The following is a 23,111-nucleotide window of genomic DNA, read 5'->3' on the forward strand; positions in this document are numbered from 1 at the left end:
CACCTGTTTTTTTTTCCCCCTCCCTTCCATAAAAAGCACGCCACCCCTTCTGCTTAAATATGAGCACACCACAGGGCAAGGGCGCAGACCTCTGGCACACACCAGGTACACAGCAGATTTGAAGCATTATAAATCCAGCGGTACAGAAAGCCCTTCTCCTCATTTGTTAGCCAGCCGAGTGTGAAAATGTTAATGAAGGCAGCTATAGTAATCTATGGGAATTTCACAATTAAGATTTCGTTCACGTCCAACAGCCCCTGCTCATGCGCAGCCTGTTGTGCATCAACCCTTCCACCTAATAGCAGCTGTAATTGCTGCGCTCTGTCCAGCCACCCTCACCTGGCGGCCCTGATGGGGGAAATTACTGTCATTCTATTAACTCGAACTTTTATTACCTGTATTCCTAAAAGAAAATAAATGCAGAAAGATTTTAAGTGTGTATCTACTCCCCCACACGAGTATTTTTAAAATATAGCACACTGACAAAGAGCACTGAAGTCAGGCACTACGACGGCACCTCCTTTTATTGAAAAAAAAAAGAAAAAAAAACAAACCCCTGAATTTTACAGGTGGCTCATGAAAGCCCTGACTCGTGGGAAACTGGTGTCTTCCCGTCATTCAGCGAGGTGAGCCTTTAAAGCTTGTTGGGTGCTGACAGTGCCGGCTGCCCCACTGAGGGGGATAACGAGCTACTGACGCAGAGCAGCATGCCATGGAAGTCAAACCATACAGGTCAACTCTGAAATTAGAAAAGGGGGTGATTTTTCTTAAGTCTTCAGCTTGTCGCCAAGATTATCTTGATGCCCTTCCATCCCTCAAACATCCCAGACCAGTCGTTGGTCACCTGGAAGCAGCTGGTGTATTTATTAGGGCTCATTGCAGCACAGTTGCATTTTTATGGGGATTGGGGCGTGGGCACGCTCCCTCCAGCTCCTTGCCCAGAAATTTGTTCTTGGGGATTTGTTTCCAAGTCGGGAGATGGATCGATCCTGCTTTCCCCAAACACCTCCCACGCTCACGTCCCCGGCACCCGTGCCCCACGGCACGCCCAGCGGGTAAGCTGGGCACGGCAGAGGTGCCGGACCCTGCCAGCCATGGCTGGGCACTGACGTTTTTGGAGAGCTGCCCACAGCGACTTCCAGCTCTTCTCCTCCTCCGTCAGAGCCATTAATTTATCGCTGCGTATAGTGCATCATCAAGGCTGCCCTTCCCTTCCATGTACTTTAAATTTAGGGTAAATACATGCGTTTTGTAGAGTCGTGCTGGCCGCTGTCAAGGCATACGTTGACACGCTCGGCATTTGGGCAGCGCTAACCATGAGGTCATGCCAAACTTTGTGTTGGATGCACAACTTGAACACAAAGTCTCTGCCCACCCCGAGCCAGGAGAGCGGTCTGCCCTGGCGAAGGCAGCCCTGGGACCACAGGCACTGGAGGCTTGGCGTTACCGTAGGAAGCAGGAGAGCGTCGGCAGCACCGAGCCATCGCTGCCACGAGAGGACAACGCTTGGCACCGCGGCTGGCAGACGGGTTGGAGGCAGAAGGTACCACGCAAACGTTGTGCGGTTGGAGGCACCAGCAAGAAATGCTTCCAACCCTTGGAGCAGGAGGCTTGAAACATCACAGGCTCCTGCAGGAGCTCCCCAAAGCGACCCCACAGCATTTCGCCACCCTTTTTTCCATCTGTTTTTTGCATAATGCCTCTTCCCGGGAACGCTGATCACTGTTGAGGCATTGCCTATTCTCAAACACGTTATTCTCAAGCCACGAGCACCACGAAGGTGCGGGCGGGAGCTGCCGAGCAGCACGGAGCCCGCCACAGGACGAGGATGCTGCCCCAGTGCAATTCGCAGCCAGAGCAGAAACAGCTCACGGCAGTAGATGGGAGAGGACCGGCGGCAGCAGCAATCTGTCAGTGGCGGCCCCCGACAGAAGACGTGCATCTCTCTTTTGGCAGAGAAGCAAGGGAAAGAGAATGCACGATAAAACGAAGGCACGCTTGCAAAAAAATTACTTCCCTACCACAGCCGTGTGATTTTTAATTTTCCTCTAATTTCAGGACTGCAGCACTGATATAAAAATCCCTATAAGTGTTTTAGGGAGATGGTAATGGTCCTATACTAAAATAATTCAACCAACACTATAATTTTAGTACCACTATCAAAATGAAATAATGGCTGTTTACTATGTTACACCTTTCAAATGACCTTCATTTGAATACAAATTGTGGCTTGAAACTCTAAAAGCTGCTCCATTTCAGGAGGCAGCAAATTGAGGATGTTTACCCAGGGTTTACTCTGCCAGCAGATTCCTCGGTATAACCACATAGGCTAAATTGTTTTTTGGGGGTTTTTCTTCTCCTCTGAAGCTGCTGGAGACTCGCTTAAAGGACCCGCGTGGATCTGACCAGGAGCCCAAGCGAGACAGAGCGACAACCCTTTGCTCCACTCCAGGCGCAACAGGAATCACACTTTCTGTTTTATCTGGAAATACACGTCATCGATGGTGAGACCCGTTCGCTCGCACCTCCCTCGCTTGGATGATGGATGAGGATTATTCTGCTAATAATCAAGTACCCAGCCCGAGAGAGGAATGCAGGTGGGTCCGATCTCAACCTGCACCTGTGAAAACACCTTATTTTATTTATTTTTTTAAGGTTCAGCTCTGCCTGCCTGTCATGGGCATGGTACTGGTTTGGGGGAGCCCCGCACAGCCGCCACTTCCCAGAGGATCTGGCCGGTGCCTGGGCGGCAGGGAAACCCTCGGTGCAGACGTGGGTGGCCACAGCAGACACAGGGGTGCTGCGCAGGGAACGGTGTTTCCAAACGCCTGGGTTTGTGCGGGTCTTGCAGCTCAGCCCACGCAGCACGAGCAGCGTCTGCCACTAGCAAGGTTTTGCAGAAGAAATTTCACTACAGAAGTTCCCCAATATTTACTCATCCACCTGGGGAACACCAGCCCAGCATCAGCTATTTCTCTCTAATAATGAATTTTTGCTCTTTCATCAACATTAGTCAGAACAAGCTCTGAAAAAATTCCCATTTGGTGCCAGGGATATAAAAGAGAACATTGACATGACCGGCAATAAGCAAAACCAAGCAGCACGCCCAGCTGCAAAGCAGCACAAGCTGCTAGCACCCAATTCTTAGCCCTTCGAATACCATTACTAAGCAGGGAAAAAAAAGTATTATAAAAAAAAAAAAAAAAAAAAAAGAAGTTTCTTTATAAGGCACCAGAAGTTGCGCTATGAACTCCCCTCCGGCAGAGATAGCCATGGGCAACGATCCTGCAAGGATGCTCTTTCCTCAGAAGCTCAGGGACACTCGCCTTTCCCTCCTCTCCCCCAATTCCCAAACAAGAAAACAACCAAACAAACAAACAACCCCAACTTAAAAAGGCGATTCAGGCTTCAGGCCAAGCAGACGCGGTGCCTTTGGTGCTGTTCACAACGCGAGTGCCACAAAGGGAAAATCCCCATGCTCCAAAAATACGGAGTATCTGTAAACACTCCCACTCCAAGACACCTACGTGTAATTACTCACAACAAGCGAGGAGGAGGAAGAAAAACCCACTTTTTGTTTTTAATTCTCTTCTCTGCGCATAAAAGCTATTGCAAGTGAAGCCCCCGGCCAGCTGACGTTTCCACAGGGGAAGGGCGGCACGTGGCTGCAGCAGCAGGCAGGGAAGGAGGGAGGGACCCAGACCCACAGAAAGGGCAACGGTCTGTTCGGCAGCAGCCCCGTTTTGGGGTGGAAAAAAGGGAAATCCCTTCTGTAAAGGGTGACCTCTGCCTTTCCCCAGAGCCCCCCTTCCTCGGCGGGTGCAGCCCTTTTGGGGGAGCAGCCCTCCCCAGGCAAGAGCCAAGCCAGCAACAGATGCTCCAGCCGGAGATGCTGAACTGACGCCGATCTCCTTCGTGGTGACATTGTGGAGAAACAAATGGGGTTTAAACGATAGGTGTTGTATAAAACAACTGAAAAACAAGACAAATTAGTCATTAAAAATTAATTTTGGAAAATTACAGTCTTGTTAACAGACACCGTTACAGCTTTGCACGTTCGTTTTCAGGCAGGAGGGAGGAAGGGGATTTAGAACACATTTTCTCGTCTTTCATCAAAAACTGAAGCGATAAGAGACAAATGCCTTCGAAAGCCCGTGTTTCTGCACTGCACAAATTCGCAACCTGAGTATATTTGCATTTGCAATTTGTACTCGCAAGGAGGAAAAGCCATTGTATTGAGCGATTCTCCCATCTCCTCATAAGCTGCCTCCCCATCCCTCCAGCTCGCGATGTTCCAGCGCCGTCTGACCTCACTCCCCGTTAAACGTCGGGATTTCTGGCCATTTCTGGGGAATCGGGGTCTGGCGCTGCGGGGCCTCCAGCGCCAGCTCCTCCTGCCTCTGCTCCACCGGGAGCTCTCAGCCGGTCTTCCGACACGGCACGGGAGAGACGAGGGAAATTCATCACCTCCTGCCTGAACACCATCAGCAGGCACAGCTGGGAAAGTTACCCCAAACCCCACGAAACCCTGGAAGCTCTTTGCACATTTGACAGCAAAAGGCACTGTCTGCTCCCAAGAAGATGGGAAGATGCCTTGTCACCTAAAAAGGGACGGGATCCTGACCGCAAGGCAAGAAATCTCGAAAGATATGGGGGGAGAGCGGAGCCGACCCGCGCCTTGCGTGGAGGCAGGGGACCCCAGGCAGGGGACTGCTTCTGCTGAGAGCATCCCCCCATTGCACCCACATCCCCCAGTCTGCAAACGGCGGGGCCCGATCCGTCCCCCTGCACCACGTCCAGGTGCCCGGAGGATGGCCCTGTTCGGTGAGGGCAGCAAAAACGAGCCGGTGCCAAACGATGCGACCAGGGGAAGGCGAGCGCCTGCAACCTTGTGCCAAAAGCCCCCACGGGATGCTCCGACGTTATTTTCACGCTCTCGACAGCGAGGACTACGCCAAAATACTCAAGGTCAAGAGACCAGCATGGTTCGAGGCAATCTGCGCCTCTTAAAACAGTGACAAATATGTTATTTAATTTTAATGAGCTTTTTTGCATCTCCAATCTAATTACGGCATTATCAAGTACTGCTCCGAACTGCAGGTGGCTTCTCATTACTTGGGGTAAGGCTGTCACAAGCATTTTTCATGAATACTAAAAACCGCTTCACTTCACTACCCGCCCTGAAACTTCCCCAGCCCGGCTCCCCCGCTCCCAGTTAGGGGCTCACAGGAGAGCCAAGCCCCGCACCCAGCCCCGGCCCCCCCGCCACCCGCAAACTCTAAAGAAGCGAGAGCATTAATGCCACAAGCTCTGAAAGCTTCTTAAAAGACCCCGTTTTCCAGCTGGTGGCTCCACTTTTGAATTTGGGGTTTATTGTGGTTAACAGAGAGCAGTGCCCACCCAGCACAGCCCTGCATGCCTGCCCGGCTCCTCCGGCCAAAACCCCAAGGGGAAACCTCTGCATCCACCAAAAAAGTCGTGTCTTGGTGTGTGAGATGCTCCTATCGGGCGAAATCTCCCCCAAAAGGAAACGTCTCCCTGTTCCGCACACAAAAGCGAGGATACCCTGTGAAAGGGCACTTAAGAAAACTCCTCTCTTCCAGATCGCTTCTAGTTTTTGCTTTCAACTTCGTATTTTTTAACATCATTATTAAAAGCAAAGGAAGTGCTCCAACGTCAAAAGCGTTTCGGCAAGATCAAAATACTTCAGTTTCTCCTCGAGCTTTGCAGAAAATCAGATTTTTCCAATGGTTTCTGGCCGATTCCTTTGACCGCCTCTAGTCATCAGTTATTGTTTCCTCCATGTGGTCCAAAAAGCTCCTGCCTAGACTGTTATTCAGAAGCCATCAAAAATCAGATGTTTTAATTCTCCCAAAAAACCTTCTTCCCTGAGTGGTTTGGTGAACACAGGCAACACGCAAGTGATAACAAAGCCCTGACAGCAACTTCTCCTGTTACGAAGCGTGATGGCCTGGAGAACACCGGCTCCGCAGCGACCCCAAATCCTCAGCCCTGGGGAGCCGGGAGCAGCCCCTGCGGAGCCACAGGGATGCAAGGACAAGGAGAAGGAAGCCAGAGGACGGAGGATCCCTTCCCCACAAGCTCCCTTTGAAACACACACGTCCCGCTTAGAACCTGGATTTACTGGTGGTTTTTTTCCCCCGAAGGGCTCTGCGGAAAGCACCATGGGCTGCAGACAGCAGCAGGGAACAACGCAGCTCCCCGTGTACGGGATGCTGTCCTACGCTCCCGCTAAGGGAAAACAGCATTTTCTACCTTGGCCATTTCCACAGACACAACACTGCTGTTAGCCAGGAGTCACAGAGCACAGCATCGATCCCCACGTGCTGGCACCGACAGCAACCAGCATCCTACAGCCCCGACACCAGCCAACACGCAGCCCAGCTCAGCCTCTGAATTACCTTTTTTTGCCCCAAACAGCCACAACCGGGGGCAGCCCACAGGCTTGCCCGAGCGGGAGCACTCACCAGCATCCAGGGAGCCACAGGGCTGATGGGGGGGTCGGCGAGGGGCACACGGGACCACTGGGTTCTGCACTGCAGGAATGCTCCGGCAAAGTGAGCTCGGCCCCAGGCAGGTGCTGGGCTCGTCCCAGTTCCCCCAGCAGCCTCATCAGCTCCCATTGATGGCAGCTGGGAGAGGCTGATCAGCTGGGCAGCAGCACCTGGGCCACCTCCTGCCACACGGCCAGATATCTATGTACAGATGTATACATGTATATGCATATATGTATAACTTAGCACACACAATACGCACTAAAGCTCCCCTTTGTCGCATGCAGCTTTGTATTACAACAGAAAAAGTTAACGCTGGAGGAACTGTCACTTGGAAATGAGACTTATCAGCGCCTCTGCTGCAGTAACAGCATGTTTTGTCTCCCCTGACCTTGCTGCAAACCGCAGTCGCCTCTGAGAGGCGTCTCCCCCCCCCCCAACAACTGTAGCCAATTACTGCCGCATGGTTGTTTAATTATATTTCCCTGTGCACCGCGACGGTTGCCGCTGCCGGTGCCCCAGCATCGCAGGGCGATGGCGAGGCAGAGGCAGGCAGGTCCAGCCGGGTGCGGACAGCCTGCCCTGCACGGAGGCTGCCTGGCACCTCTGGGGAATTAGTAATTTGGGCTTGGAGAAGGCGCGTTTCCTTGCGGAGGGGGAAGTTGCCGGGAAGTCCAGCGAGTGAGGCAACGAAGGCAAGCGAGCGTAACGCAAATCTGCATTTGCTCAGCTGCGCCTCGGAGGAGCTCGCCAGTTCCCCGCTCCCCCCAGCCAATTTACTCGGGGAGCTCGGGCTCTTCTCCAGATAAGCACATTGACTTTAAAATAAAGTGCGTGCCAACAGCTGCAGCACCAAGACTGGAGCAGACAGAGATGTGGCGCTGAATGATAATTAAATACATTTTCATCATCTGTCATTTTTTACTGCAGGTGCCGGTGTAATAAATCCGAGCTTGACTCTTTTGTCAGCTGGCAGCGAACACGTTTTAACGCCAAATCCCGGGGGACGAATTCAGAGTCGCTTGGCCTTGCAGGGGGGAGGAGCTGCCTCTAACGTGCCAAGCGGGTAACTTATACCTGATTGCTTTCACAATGCTTTTATTATTTTGGTGATACAGATGTCTGATGCAGCGTTTCAATCCGCTCCAACAGGCTACGGGGAACGCAAACACCTCCACCGACGTTCCCAACCGGACCACAATTCTCCCAGCGCGGCGCCGGCTCCACTCTCCTCGCCCCCTCCGCGCTTTCCCGGCATCTCGGTGCGCCCGCGACCGACTAGGGATGTTAGGATTTTGGTCAAAGAGGAAACAAAGTCAAGGGAAAAAGGCAAACAGACAGAATTTGCAAATTAATTTAATTAGAACAACTGCAACTCAGAAAATTAAACATTTAAGTTAATAAGCCGTAAATCCAACTTGTAAATCCAGCGCACAGTGAAGGAGCAGCTCTGCTTCCCTGCGGATGGATGCAAAGCACTCGTAATTCATCTCATGGAGAACAAAAGTTCTTCGCTGGAGACGCTGCTGGGACACCCCGTGTGACATCATCTTCCATGGGCACCCGCCCGTGATGCAGCACCAGCCCGTAAGCATATTGACGCCACGGACCTCAGTCCAAAATTCCCACTGGAAATGAGATATGGCACGTCCAGCCCTGCCACGGCAAGGAGGAGCAAGCGGAGCTGGGCGCAGTGGCCGCCTTTGCCCGGCAGAAGGGATTTTCTTGAAATGCTGCCATCTTCTACCAATTTTGAAAACTGAAACTTTTCGGGTCTCTGTCACGAACCAAAGAACCAAGAGAAATGCGGAAAAAATCTCCCTGAGCCTTTGCTGGGCTCCTCCATTTTAACTGATCACCTTGTTTCACCTGCCTTGAGCCGAGCACATCAATTAAAAATGCCTGACCCCATAATTGGTATGAGAAAGCTCATGGGCAAAGAGCCGGCGCTGCACCCTGCTGTAACTCCAGCCTCACCTTGTTTTCTGAGTCAGCGGGGTAGGACAAGTCCCAGACAGAATCATTTTATTTTGCTCCGTGTGCTGCAGCCTACCGCGACCTGTCATTTCATTTAAGGTCAAAAAGGGATTTCTGCCCATTACCTTGGCAGTAACAGAAAGCTGGCAAAAAAAGACATTTCCAAACTTTTCCCCCAATTCCCTTTAGCAAAGAAAACAAAATCAGCAAGGATAACAGAAGTAGCTATTTGTGTCTGTGCGGACTGACATGGGAGATGAAACCAGCCCAGATGCTCCAGCTCTTCCCATGCCAAAGTCACCCCGAAGGGCTATTTGCTATTTCGGGGGTTGTTTTTTTCTGAGCGCTGGAACTTTAGCTGCAACAAGTCAAAGCCTGAGTGATCTGCCCGATTCATCCCACCTCTGAAGAAACGGGGATTTTCTTTTTCCCATTACCGGCAAAAACACTGCAGACAAATTGTTAGGTGAACTCTACTGGGACAAAATGCCTGGTTTATCGCTCCCCCCCCCCCCCCGCCAGGCTTGGCTAGGGCTTTCCACAGATACTAAAACCAAGGCGGCTCATTAGCATCACTTTGACAGCAGCACAGGGACCCCGGGCTGGGCAGTGGGCAGCTGCGGTGCCCCCGGGGAGCAGCTTCTGCAGTTGAGTCCATCCATGGGAAATACGACGTTAACACTGAAACCTGGGTGCTGCAAAGGCAACGACTCCCTGCAACCCCTGCAAGAGGCAGAAATAAGCTCCCTTTTCTCCCCAAGAAGAAAAGCACAGTAACAAATACTTATGAAATAAAGCCAAATCTGGCAATGTCCTGCGCAGGAACTCATTAGGAAAGTTGAAATACTGAGTTTACATTTTTCCAAACAAAGCGCTTGATCCCAATATTCACTCTCGCAGGAGTAAACTGTTTGAAGTAGATGGATTATTTTACCGAAAGCTTTCTTCTCTTTGGCTTCCACATGCAGCCCAGCTGATGCACCAGTCAGGTACAAATTCGGGTGCCGCGGGATGCTCCTGCCTCCGAGCTCGCCCCGTCCCCGGGAAGGATCACCAGCCCCGGCACTGGGCTCTGCGGGGACAGGAATCATCCGCAACGAGCTGGGGCTGGCAAGACCACGGAGCGCAAGGGGAGAAGTCAAAACACCGGTGGAGAATTGTCCTCTCGGTTTTCACTACCGAGCGCAGGGTAACTCAGCGTGCCGATGGCTGGGGCTTGCCAGATGCACCCAGCTAATTATAACACCAGCACTTACATAATTAGAGCTTGACAACTTATAATGCGAGCCTGAAAATCAGAGCACTTTATTTATCCAGACAAACCTATATTAATGCAGTTCTCCTTAAGATGGTAGAAATCGTGTTGATGGAGTATTTGTAGGTGCCTCTCTGAATCCAGCTGCCCTGAACGGTCTCTCCCTCCCAACAGCACGGGCTGGTCAGAAACGCGCAGGTAAAAGCTTCAGCAGCGCTCTCGGTCTTCCAGGACTCACTGCACTTTCAGCCCGAAAAAATCCCCATTTTTATTCGAGGTGGATAATGCATCTGAAGGGATAAATAGCTGTCATTCCTGCCCTCACCACCAAAGCAGGCACGAGCGACTGCTTTTGCCCCCGAGATGGTTTCCATCTGTATTCGCTCTGTGCTTCACCCCCTCGACAAACTTTGAATTTAGCCTGTTACTTTGCCAGCGGTATTTGTGTCTGGGAGCAGTAAATGCCTTTTTTAAAAAATTAAATTAAATTTAAGCATAAATAAACAAGTGGCTACAGAAGAGTGGACCCCCCCTTTTGCGTAAGAGGAACCAAACCTGATGCTAGCCTGCTTTTCTGAGTTTTCTTAGCAAGCGCACTGCGTCAGCTCTCATTTAACAGAGCAGCAACAATTACACCACCATCAGAACACAATCTCCAAACGTAAACCTCCACAAAAAGCTGTGATTAAACTTGCAGGCAGTAATCATAAACACTTAATTTACAGCACGTACAGACCTTTCCCCCAGAGTTGGAAACCCTCCCGAGATGGGGTTCTCACCGCTCTCCCTGTCACATTCCTAAAAACCCATCACCTGTCAATCAGCTCATGGACAACTATTTGCTTTTCTCGACATGAGCATTGTGGCACCAGCTCTAGCTCAGGGTAGGTGAGCACCGGGTGTTTCCAAACAGGAATTGCCGTCCGCCTCCCCGTCTCTGGAATGGCAAACCAGCCTCTTTCCGCCTCTTCAAAACCGTGCCCCTCACCTTTTGCTTCTTCCAACGTCAGCCGCGTAGCTGCACAGCTACCTGTTCCTGGCCGCTGCCGAACCTAACGGACACGGGAGTACAATTCCCACCTAGAAAGTGCCGCTACTCAAAACACCTCTCGGATGGCTGATAACGCCTGGTTTAAACAAAAGCACGTTTTCGTTTCATTTTGAACGTTCCCATGGATTAAAGATTTGGATGCCACAGCAAAGCAAGTTAAACATTTGCTTTCTATTAAAACATCTAAATGAGAAGATTAAAAACTGGTTTACATTTAACAGAAAGGGAAAGTCAAATCAGCACAGGAGCAGCTTAGCGGGTACTTAAAGCCGAGGCGCTCTGACGGTGAGAGGTAATCAATTTAAGGAGGCAGGGATTTCTTAAAACTACTCAGAAAGGGGAAAAAAAGTAATAGACGTGCATTTGAAAAAATCTTTCAATTATCTCTCCCAAAGAACACCTCCCAAAGCCTTTCTGCTGCCAAGTCTAATAGGCTTGCTTCAGCAGACAGCTCTTGCCCCAGATTTCCCCGTAAAATGTTTTCACACATATTAGTCTATTTAGCACGTTGTGTGTTTAAGCCCTTTTGTTTATTTTTCATTTGAGATGGCAGGAGGAAAAGATCCTATAGAATACATAAGGCAACTGTCTGAAGTAACAGCAGGTAGAGCTGACGGAAGTGACACAAATGACACAGCTGATCGGCGTAAGAATTTATGCTCTAATTTTCTAACATCCAAATAGACTCTGCTTGGTAACCAAAAACTACCGAAACTATGGCTGGTTACCGCTAGGCCAAAATTCCTCAGGGAAGCAGACAGTCTCACTTTACAAAGCCAAAATCCGAGTCTATTTGCAATAACCTGCGGCCAATTTAACACACGTGCAGATCGGAGAACGGCTCGGTTTCATCACGCCGGTAACGAGGCAAAGCTCCAACGCTGCTGCCGGGGACCGTCCTTCCACGCTGTTTGTTACGTAAGCTTCGTGACGATCCATCTCGTCAAGAGATTTAAGTGACGCAATTTAAGACGAGCGCCAAACCCTCAGGGTAACACAAAGCACCTTCTCCGCCGCACACAGTCTCCATCCAACATCCGACACCCAAACTCTGGTACAGCACAGGCACGTGCAGCGACACCCGCACAGCCAGTAGTGAACCCCCCTCCTTAGGGACTCGCACACGGACCCCTGTCACCAAGTTTAAGAGTGATGTATTCTTATTTAATGACTCGTAGATTTTAAAAACCCTACAATAATAGAGCTCTATCAGTTTATCTCACTGCCATTAAAAGAAAGAATCAGAGCACCCATATCCTGTGTAACAGAATTAGATTTAATCCCCCCAGGCGCTTTAGAGGTCATCCCAAAGATAAGTCTCTATTTTAGCTATAATCCTTGGCTTAAAAAGTTTATTAAAAACACAAAAGTGAAAAGCAGTAGAAGGAAGCGGGGGGGGGGGGGCAGAGTGGAAGCGCGAGGCAAATGAGAACAGCCCGCAGCTCCCCCTGGGGTGGGGTTTTAGGTTTTCTTTTAAATGATGGTACTTAATTTCTGTTCGAAGCAGCACCCCAGCCGAAGAAAGCAGCATGTGGGAAATGCTATTTAACCGGCCTTGTCAAATAAAAGCACTTTGGCACGAGTATATACTATACAAAAGGAATAACGTCTTTTAGCTAAAATATTTGAAAGAAAAGTTCTACAGCTAAGGGCTACAGAGAGCTTTCTCCGTTCTTTTTCATTAGCCTCTCTGATCATGCTGAACGAAACGGTCTAATTTACAAAGTATTTTAGGACAGAACTTAGAGGTTCTACTTGCAACCAAGTGGATTTTGCAGCTTACGCTACACACAGACGGGAAAGTAGACGAGTGGCTCCATGGCTCACTGGCGAGAAGCCACGCGACCCGTTGGCCACGGATGACGCTCATCGTGAAGGGTCCCGGTACCCGCGGTAAGCGGGAGGCGCGGCAACAGCCCCGGGACGCTTCGCCGACGACGGCTCGCTCGACCCTGCGGCGCCCGAGCGCGTCGGCTTTCTCGCGGTCGCCGCTCGCAGCCCCGGCACCTTCAGGCGGGAGCCCACCCACGCGGGCGGCGAGGACGCCGCAAGGCAGCACCGACGCCGGACCTCTCCCTGCGTCCCTCCCAGGGGACGATTCGTCGGAACGACAGAGCTTTGGCTTCCCTATAATCGCCGTTTCCTCAAAACTCCGGTCTTCCCTGCAAAATCTGCACATTAAATGCCTTCACAGCACCCTCCTGTGGGGATTCCGCGTCCGTACAGAGACGGGGGCAGCTAGAAATGGGGCGTGCGAAGGAAATCCTCCTCCTCCTCGTCCTCCAGCGACGCCGGCAGGGACGGGCAGCCCAAGCCGCCTTTGCCGCCCGCTCCGAGCGCGCCAGGCTGACCCGCCGGCACGCGCCGCGCCCCCGGTCGCTGAGCGGGGCTGGGGGTGCGAGGCGACGCCAAACACACCGCGACCACCAGCCCAGTCCGGCCCGAGGGGACGGGGCGAACACGGGGACTGCGCTGCGCTCCTCCGCTCGGTGTGCGGGGCCCGAAACCATCCAACGTGTCGGCCTGTGAATTACCGATTCGCAAAGCCAAGTAATGACAGGTAATGTAAAAAAAAAAAAAAAAAAAGAAAAAAAAAAAATGGTTAAAGCAGATTTTCCTGTGGCAGCCACTGACAAATAAAAATGCCACCTTGACTATTTCACTGGGGTTTGCAATTGCTACCCAAACAGGGTATGCTGATGTTTAAAAAGCTGCTCTCAAAACCAGAGAAATCTCCATTCAGCAGCACATTATTCTGGAATCACTTACGCTTTAATACTTCGGTTTTTGTGGTGATGCTACAGTTTAATTCAGATACTTGAATGCACTTTTACCATAAGCTACAGTGGGTTTATGCAACACTTTGCCACCGCGATGAAAACCTGGCAGTTCACTTATTTCTAAGAGGAGGAAGACTTGAGAGAGTTTATAATTATTACATTACTAAACATTTACATTTAAAAAAAAAAGTTCCTGTGTTACTTACGGTGTTGATTTACAGCATTCAGAGTGGTAGTGCGATACAGAAATCCCATAGATACCACACACCTTCCCGCTTTTTGCAAGAACGCTGTAAAATTAGCGTTGAATAAATCTCAAATCTGAATTATTGATTATCCTTTAGGATATGTCGTAATTTAATGTGCCTCACCATACAAGACTTGCGGAGCGCACGCAGATCAATTCACTTGTGCAACGTGCAATAGGAACACTTATATGGCATTATTCACTTTCAAAGCATCTCGCACCACATTAATTAATCTTAACAGATGATGCTTCTGTAGGAACGAACCAACTTTTTTGCTTCCCAAATCAATAGGGTTTTTTTTTAAAAATCTAGGTATTCAGTGAAGTGCACAGACACACATACAGACAATGATCTAATATTTTAAAAGGTTTAAAATGAGGTAAGAGTGATCACAGGAGGGATGATATTCCCACATTTACTTTTTCCCCCACCTAACAAGGGAAGTTCTTTCCATACGCTTATCACTTGGTAACAACTGTTTTCACTTGTCTGGAATCGCACGTTGCTCCCGTCCCTGGAGCACGCAAGGATTCCGTCATGAAAAAAACAGGTTGTTTACAAAGTCAAGAGCAAAACTACAGAAGCACACAGTTTGCCGTGGCCGAGGAGGCTGGCCAGAGCCCGGCAGCTCTGGTTGCAGGGCGGCAGCTGGCCCGTGCAGCTACTGGGCATGCAAAGGGCAAAAGCGGCACAAAATCTGGGAGTCGGGTACACCGCGGGCGGGCGCCCGGCACGCTGCGTGGCAACGCTGCTGCCAGCACGCCCGCGCCACAGACTTGCTGGTCTAGGTCCTGGCGCAAAGCATACGTTTCCAGGCAGAACTGCAACTTGCGTCAACGTAGGTGTGTATGTCAATGGAGATGTAAATGCATCTAGAGAGCGGTAAAAAAATACAAGTATTTGGTGGATTTTCAGTTACGATTTAAGAAGTTTTACATCTAGAAGCCTTGGAAAAAACCTGTACTTGGAACCATTTGTCTCCCTTAGTTATCCCCAAACAGAATAATAATCCAATTAGGGGCCTTAGATGGACTTTGCATTGCCAACAGCTGAAATACTGTGAGGACGTGATATACTCCAGATCGATTTCAACATGTAGAATCAATGAGAAATAAGCCGTCAGAGATGAGCATCTAGTTTGGAAAATTCAAGTGCAAAACTGCGATTAAAAATTGCCATTCCGCTGCTGGAAAGCCTTCTCGTATTATCATACTGGGCAGTAACTAAACCCTCCTCTTGCAAATTAAAAAAAATCACTGCAATCATGTACCTATGAGAAAGGAAGAGTTGCTCAGCGTGTCACCTCTAGTTTGCTACCAAATTCTGAAGACATTACTGAGACCTGCGGCTGCTCTTCCAGGGCAAAGAAAGGCTGAGGTTGATGGCAAGCAGGGGCATGGAGATGAGGGCTGAAATCCTTCCAGCAGAACCCAGAGAGGCAGAGCGAGCAGGCAGGAACAGCACCAATATGAACCAAGAACACAGTTTTTGTTGTTACTGTGACACAAAATGTGTGTCCAGGGAAGGCTGGTATCGGGTAGGAGCCTCTCATCGTTGACGGATGTAAGACATTACTCATTATTACTACCATCAGAAACGACAGCATCATCTGGGCAGGAGCAGTGGTATTTTCTGGATGAGAACACTCCATTTCTACCTTGAAGAATATCAATGCTTCCTCCACTACCCAGCTTTGCTAGTGGATAGTAGAGCTATTCCCAGCTACAAAGAAAATGTGTCCTAAACAAATGGAGAAGAAAAAGGCAAATACAATGTTTGATAATGAAGTCTTGCAAGCTGAAGTCTTTTACAGGAGGGAAATAATCTCAACAGCTGGAAGGACACCTTTCCTCGCACCAAGGTCAGATCTTCCAAAGGAACCGAGGCCGCAAGGCAGCACGCAGATTGGCCCCAACCCAATCAGTATCGCAGAGAGTACCGCTCCCAATCTGCTTTCTTCTACGCATCTCCAAGAGGAAAAGCGAATGCCAAAGCATAAACCCTTGTTAACAAATTACATGTGGATCCAACTACTGAATTAGTAATTTCTTAGCCTCTCATCAGCCTACCACCCTACTAACACATGAGGACCGAGGAAGATGGGAAGTTAATAGATTTGACTTGGGTGAAAAAGTAGCAGTGCTTCTCATCAGGAATTTACACGAGTGCCACGGCACCTTCCCCCTCCAGGTCCCTCGCAAAGAACGGAGAAAGGCAAGTTGTAGTATTTGTTTCATATGTTCATCACAACAGGAACATCACCCAGATCTAGACTAGGTCCAAGTAATAATCACTGTAATTAGCACTTCATTCATATAATTACCAGCAGACCCCATAACATTTTACAATGGAGGTAATTACCCATATTTTACAGCTGAGGAAACAGATACAGTGCAGGTGAATAACTTAAAAAGAAATCATCAGTAAATCTGTGGCACAGCCAGACACTGCAATTATCCTTATTTCCAGCCAAAGCTCTCCCCAATAATCCATGCTGAATTCACTTCTGTCTTGTGGGAAGGAATCCAGAGAAAATAAACACAAACTGGAATTTCCAATGTCTAGAAGAGCTGAAAAGCAGACAAGGCAAACCTGAAGGAGAAATAAAAACACATTTTTATCACTGAACATTTTCTCACCCGACCTCTGCAGCTAAGTGCGAAGGAAAGACAGAGGACCCTAGCTCTAGCACATACAGAAAGCCAAATGCAGGGTTTCGATTGCTATAGGAGTTCTACTTCCGTAAGCAGAGTAAAAGCAGAAGCAGAAGACCGAGTCGGGGAAGGCTGCCCAACGGCGCCGGCTTACCCCTTCAGCGATCAAAGACCTTAATGCTTTTTGAGCATTTAAAGATTAAAGCAATAACAGCAATTAAATTATTTACAGGACTTTGCAAAACAATATACACGCAGAGCAGCAAGCGGGGTGAGAAGCCTGGGAAATTCACCCCCAACCCCAGAGGAGAAACTCCCGAAGAAGCCGACTGCCAGGGCAGCAGTCCTCCCGCGGCCGCCGCTCCGACAGCCAGGTGCGACTGCCTGCAAGGCTGGAGCAGCTCTCGGGCTTTCCTCCGTGAAGTGAGAATTCCCCTTCCCCTCCACGCACCAGAGCAACAAGATTCTAACCCAGAAGCCGCCGGCCCTGAAACACTGTAGTAGGGGACGGCTGCCCATTTGTTAGGCTTATGGCATACAGACAGATTCTGTACAGAAATCTGTGTTTTCTCAGACACAGACTTTGGGGGCGGGGGGGGGGGGGGGGGGGGGGTGTGGAAATCTGCCCTGCACGCTTTTTCATCCTGCATGTGTGGATGAGTTTTATTATTAATAGAAAAATGTTTGCTTGTGTTGACTGATAGATCTGTTTTTCAAAGTAGGCCAGACTGAAGTGAGCAATTTGTCTGCTGCCTATGTATATTTTATTAAATGAACAGCACATGCAGATGATTGATACACAAGTGTGTCTATTAGGCTGAATAAAGCAGATTAGGTTAATCCGACCCCAGCTGCATTACCTGAACTGCAAGACACGCAATGTTCTAAATCTAGTAAATGTGCCAAGTATTTCATTTCAGCCATTTAGCCTTATCGTAAGGTTCGCATATAAAAGCATCCAGCAGTAGAAGATATTGCACAAATTTCAAAATTAAGACTTGTTTCAGGGGTGGATGTTATCAATATTCTGGCTTTGAATAACAGAAAAACCTCATAAGCAGGAACAAATCTCTCAACAGAGTATTCTCTTAATATTTAAATAGACAAATGTTTTGCTTTGCCAACATTTTGCAGCATTTGTGTAGTTCTTTGATTAAGCGTTTGAGGAAAGCACGTATTTTAGTTCCTGTTCAGTAAAAAACAAGCTCAGTAAAATGAATTAAGTTCTTCATGGCATCTCTTGCCATAAAATGGACAACTGTTGCTGGTATTATCTACAGTCATCCAGTAACACTGCAGCAGAAACCCAAAGACAGACTTTAAGCTCGGGTAAATGGTAATGCTATTGCCTTGTTAACAAAGCAGCTTTTCTTACTAATATTTAATGTTGTTTATACAGGAAACTGAGAACAATTCCCATCCTCCCTTTCCAAGGGCTCTACCTCCTCCTTCCCCAGCAGCTTGAGCATCCTGGAAGCCCCTGCAACAGCTAACAGGCATAATCCATACTCATTACTCCGATTTCTGTGAATAACCATCTGCATCTGCCAGAATACTTGGAAAGATCATGAAAAAGATAGCATGCATCATCCTGTGTCACCCAAACATCTTGTGAGATACACGCAACTATCTCCACCACTAAGAGTGCTTACCTTATGAAAAGAAGGCAGGATGGACATGGCAAAATGCCTCCGAAATAAGAAATTCTAGCCATCATTTAAGCCCATGTGTTTTTATATTATTGACTCCAATTCCCAACATCAGACGTTTTTATTCCATCACTTTTTTTTCCTCGCTATTTGTTCTACCAGGAGGCAGCTGAAAGCCAGCCCTCTACACAGAGAAGAGAGATTCCCTTTGGTTTCCAGATGTCTAAATAAAGGTTTTTTTAAAAATTGCTTTCCTAGAAAGTCAAGGCATTCATGTCTAACTGCTGCTGATATAAAATATGTGTTACAAGGAGGAGAAAAATAGTCTTCAAGGCATTTTCTTGGGCAAAAAAAATATTTTCTCCACTGAGTTTTAAAAACCCTGTTCTGAAGACTGGAGAAATAGCTCGAGATGATTTTGGAGGATCATACTTCTCCGGCTGACAGGCAGCATTAAAACCAGAGTAAAAGCCAAATCCCAGCTATCCAAAACATGCTCGATGTAGGAGCGGCAGCCTTGTATACCAGAATTGATGACTCTAGGCCTACAAAAACTATTACAGCTAAAATTTGGAACAGGAAGCAAAAAGGAAAAAACCACCTGAACGCTTCAAAAACTGATGTAGGCTGTGATTGTCCATCTCAGCTCCTAACCACTGGGTCAAAGAGAAACAGGTGCATCAACACAGAGCAGATACTGGTCAGCAGAATTTTGTGAATACTGCTTTTGACTGCCACGTTCTTTTAACAGGTGACTCTGCAAACACAATGAAGGGCAGTTTAAAACCAGAGCTCTTGCTGTTTAAGCACAAAGATTAGTGCTGGAAATATCTTTTTCTCAAGCACGGATGCTAATTAAAAATAGAAGATGCTTCCTGAAGCAGACTCCGGTGATGACGGTGCATCCCCACCGCTCAGGGGTAAAACCTGCTGGGGCTCAACCCACCAAGCCTTCAGAGGACTCACAGGTAAATAAGGCAGCTCAGGCTCAGCCCTGGGGGCCAGCAGCAGCCCCAGCAAACACTGCAGCGGAGCTTGCTGCAGCCCCTGTTGTGCTAGGGAAAGTATCAGCGGGAGGGTTTTCAGATGGGCTTCGGGCTCCTCCAAAAGAGGCCAGGCATGGGCAGTGGCCAGGTGAGGTTGGCAGAGCCGACTTGTAATATGTGAACAGCTCACTACAATTTTAATCTGTAGTTCTAATGAACGATATAAAGTTTTATAAGCATCAACAAGGCTCAGAGAAAACCTAAATCCATTTCAGTGCTCATTTAGCAGCTTCATCTGTGTGCAATTAAAACTTCAGCATTAAATGTTAGAGAATAAAATAATGAGACACTTAAAAAATAATCTGTGCTTCAGTGGGCTGTGCTCAGTAGATTTCATATGATCATTTACAAGATAAAAATAGAATCTGGCCAAAATCTGTCTTACATGCCAGTACCCTTTCAATAGAAAAATGGAAAGAAAACACCTACTTAACTTTGGGGGGCTTTACTACCCCTGTACGGACAACACTGCTTCTTTAAGCACATCCATGCTTAAAGCACATCCCAAAGCATTGATAACTTCCCTTTTGGCTTCAATGATAATGTAAAAATAAATGTAAATTAAGTTTCAATCGAGATTTTCATTTTGGTCTAAAGCCTAATCTTTTATTAAAATAGCTATCTGTTTTAAGCTGATGGTTAGGAAAAGTTATCTTCAGGATGGGGAACAAAATTTTAACAATAAAGAATATTTCTTATTCATAAGAGTATCTTAAATGTTCCCATGATTACTTTACGCTATCAAAATGTGACTGGGGTGGAGTGGGGACACCAGCATATGTTTTACTGACCAAAAGAACTGTACAGAAAAGCAAATTAAAACCAAAGATGTACGGAAATATCAAAATTAAAAATTAGACTAAGTACTGGGAGAACACAGGTCAAAAAAAAGTAACGTACTATACAAGAAACATATACACAGTTAAACTTAAAAGAAGCAAAACCCAATGAAAATTACATACTTTATTTTTTTTAAACAACTGAAATAGTTTTTATTCAAGAAAAGCCAACATTACATATCTTCATAGAAAAAAAAAAGACATTTGGGGAGGTCAAAGAACGCTACAGTTTAAAATGATGAAATGTTACAGCTTGCACACCAAAATTAAAAATGAAATGAAATTAAAAAAATGAAATGGTTACCAAAGTAATGCAGGTCAAGGGATCAAAGGTGAAGGGTCACACATTATTAAAAAGAAATCCAAAAGGGCGTCTGCATCAAGATCTCTGCAAAACAAAGGAGCTTCAGTGAGTAAAACTAATACCTTCCATAGAATCACATCAAAGCTCTTGCAATTCACACCCAGCACACGGCAGCACCCGCCGGCCGTCCTGCTCCCCCCGGGCACGCTGAATTGCAAGGTGCCTGCTGCAGCAAGCCCTCCTGCGCCCACAACCACCCTGGCTATGGAGGTCGACTCCTACTTCTAGCAGCTTTTTTCTACCCTTTTTTTGTTTGTTTGTTTTTGGTTTTGTTTTTGAACCTCCCTGTAGAATGGTTTCTACAAGTCTTTCCATCTCCATATTGGTGCATCAGTTTCTTATTAGACAAAATGTGTTTTCAGAGCTCGGGATAAAAACCAGCACGGCTCACGTGCTGGCACTGTGCTGCACAAAGCATGCAGTCCAGCTCCAGCGCTGACAGGTTACCTTCAGCAGGTCAGAACCCAAATGGCTGCCAATACAACTTTTAGATCACCTCTTTGCAGGGTAAGCATTACATGCTCTTTTTCAAGAGTTTGCTGTATTCATTGTAACTGTGGAAATATAGTAATTATTGACACACACGCACACCGAACTCCTAACATCATAACGTATTGGTTTAACACTACAATAAAAAAGTAATTCAAATGTGGTTACCAAGACAAAGGCCTCTACTCCTGGAATTTCAATTACACAGAAGCTATAAAAAAACCTTTGGTACTCATTTCCAAGCAAGATGCAGTCAATTATCTATACTAAATTTATGCAGAGCGTGTAATATTTACATCAGATAACTTTAGGAGAAAGACACCCACCAAGGGCATTACATCCCTTTTCATTTCAGCGCCTCTCCCCCTGCCTGGCAAGGCATTAAGTTTTGGGAGTCTTTCGTCTGGACTGAAACAGCTTCATGCTCAAAGCCAAGAAACAAACCCACCCCACAAAACTGTGTCTTCCTAAGGTAAAGAAGCCACTGATGACAGAAAATCTCCAAAGTTGAAGTGTAGTGCAATGACCTAATTTGCCCATACATTTTTCCAGAACACACACTGCATCTTTCTGCATTGCTCCCGCTTTACACGCATCACAGTCAAGAACCCGCTGGAGAAAGTGGGAAGGTCTGTATTTTTAACACCCCCCCCAGCAGCAGCGTCTGGCAAACCCTCCTGCTAAAGTTACTGCCACATGTTGGAGCTAAAACCAAGTTCTTGCCGTTATTTCCAACACTCATCAGTTCCAACTTTTGTGAACCCAACCAAAAAAGTCAGCTTTTCCGCTGTTATTTCACCCGCGTGCGGAGGCTGGGTCCTTTCATCATGATTTACCCTACCGATTTGTAAGACAACCTCATTTTGGAGGGAAGCAATTTGGAAACCAAGTGACTCGGAAATAATTCAACAACAAAGACACCAATTTGCAGTGACTCAGCAGCTAATTAAGTCTGGACAGCATTAACGTGAGTCACACGGTCAGGTGGAGCCCACAGCTCAGGAACTCCTCGAAGGTGAGAGATGGGGACCTGAACACGGTCACCCCGCATCCCCCGGGGCTCCCTCCCGCCTCCTCAGGTAACACAAAGTGTGCGTAAAGGCGAGTTTTAGGTAACTCCCAGAACGTTTTACCGGTGGGTTGGCAACTGAGCGGCGTTAAATGCGGGGCAGTCCCGCAAATCCCAACGCCTCACCCACATTTTGCTAACTCCGCTCTGCTGTACACCGGCCAGCAAACAGCTCCCCGCTCCTGGTTTTACGACCCACAGCCCCGTTTGTAAAGAGCTGGGTATAGACGCCAGTTCCAAAGGAATGGACGCAAAGACTTTTTTTTATATTTCTCCCCTATTGCAACAGATTTCTACCCCCTCCCTCTCTCTCTCCCCCCAGGTACACTTCATTCCCCCCAATGATCACTCCTTTTGCAGAAAACAAGTTTCACTCTTAGTCCTTTTTCTTACGTACTACCCCTGCATAAAATCTGCGCTTTTATTGGCACTAATTTTTCCTTCATATCTAGTTGTTCTTTTTCATCTAAATCCCCTGGTTTTCCTCTTCAAAATGAAACAGCCACCCTTGGAAGTAGCGAACATGAGACAGAGAAGACAGGATTTCAATCACTTACAAAATATAATATCCTCAGTTTCCATTCATTTGACAAGTGAACCAATTCATTTGTGTTTATATATGCCAGTCCCTGGCAGAGAGACACTTCAATTGACTTTGTAAATTGACTTTGTTGTAACATTTTCCTTGTAAAATGCATTACAAAGCACAACCTGCGGAACACACCAGCGAGTATTTTACTCAGTGCTGGGCAAGCCAGAGACCCAAATACATGATGCAGTGGTACCTACCACTACTGTTGATGTTCCTGTAAACAGCTAAATAATAATTACATTAATGCCCTCTGCCGATTCTCTCACATTTGAAGAAGGGTTTATATAACTGGTAACTCCAACTTCTTATTTCCCCTACATCCACACTCTCTTTTGATACTATACTTCAGAGTAACCACGTACCATTAAAAAGGATGAGCCCCAACAGATGATGCAGGTTAGGAAAAACACACCAGGTTAATCAATTGGAGGAAATAATATTCCACCTTATTTTCCCCACATTCCTAGAGCAATCTATGATTTTTTTTTTTTTTTAAATTGGGCATTATTGTGTATACACTAGACAAAGGATTGAGAGCCCGCTCTTACAGAGAAAAACAGACGTCTAGACATGCATTTGTTAC

General features: G+C 47.5%; 1 protein-coding gene and 1 long non-coding RNA gene across 8 annotated transcripts in view; both read right to left on the reverse strand.

The window, feature by feature from the left end:
* The window catches only part of CAMTA1 (calmodulin binding transcription activator 1), a 326,976-nt gene that overhangs the window by 265,482 nt on the left and 38,383 nt on the right, over positions 1 to 23,111 (reverse strand). The gene's annotated exons all lie outside the window — the stretch shown is intronic.
* Positions 16,054 to 17,076, reverse strand: LOC128144250 (uncharacterized). The gene is made up of 2 exons (XR_008236016.1): positions 16,774 to 17,076; positions 16,054 to 16,418 (listed from the first exon to the last, which is right to left on the reverse strand). It is a non-coding gene; the product is annotated as an uncharacterized LOC128144250 (long non-coding RNA).

Source organism: Harpia harpyja, chromosome 7 (genome assembly GCF_026419915.1).
Source record: "Harpia harpyja isolate bHarHar1 chromosome 7, bHarHar1 primary haplotype, whole genome shotgun sequence".
NCBI lineage: Eukaryota > Metazoa > Chordata > Aves > Accipitriformes > Accipitridae > Harpia > Harpia harpyja.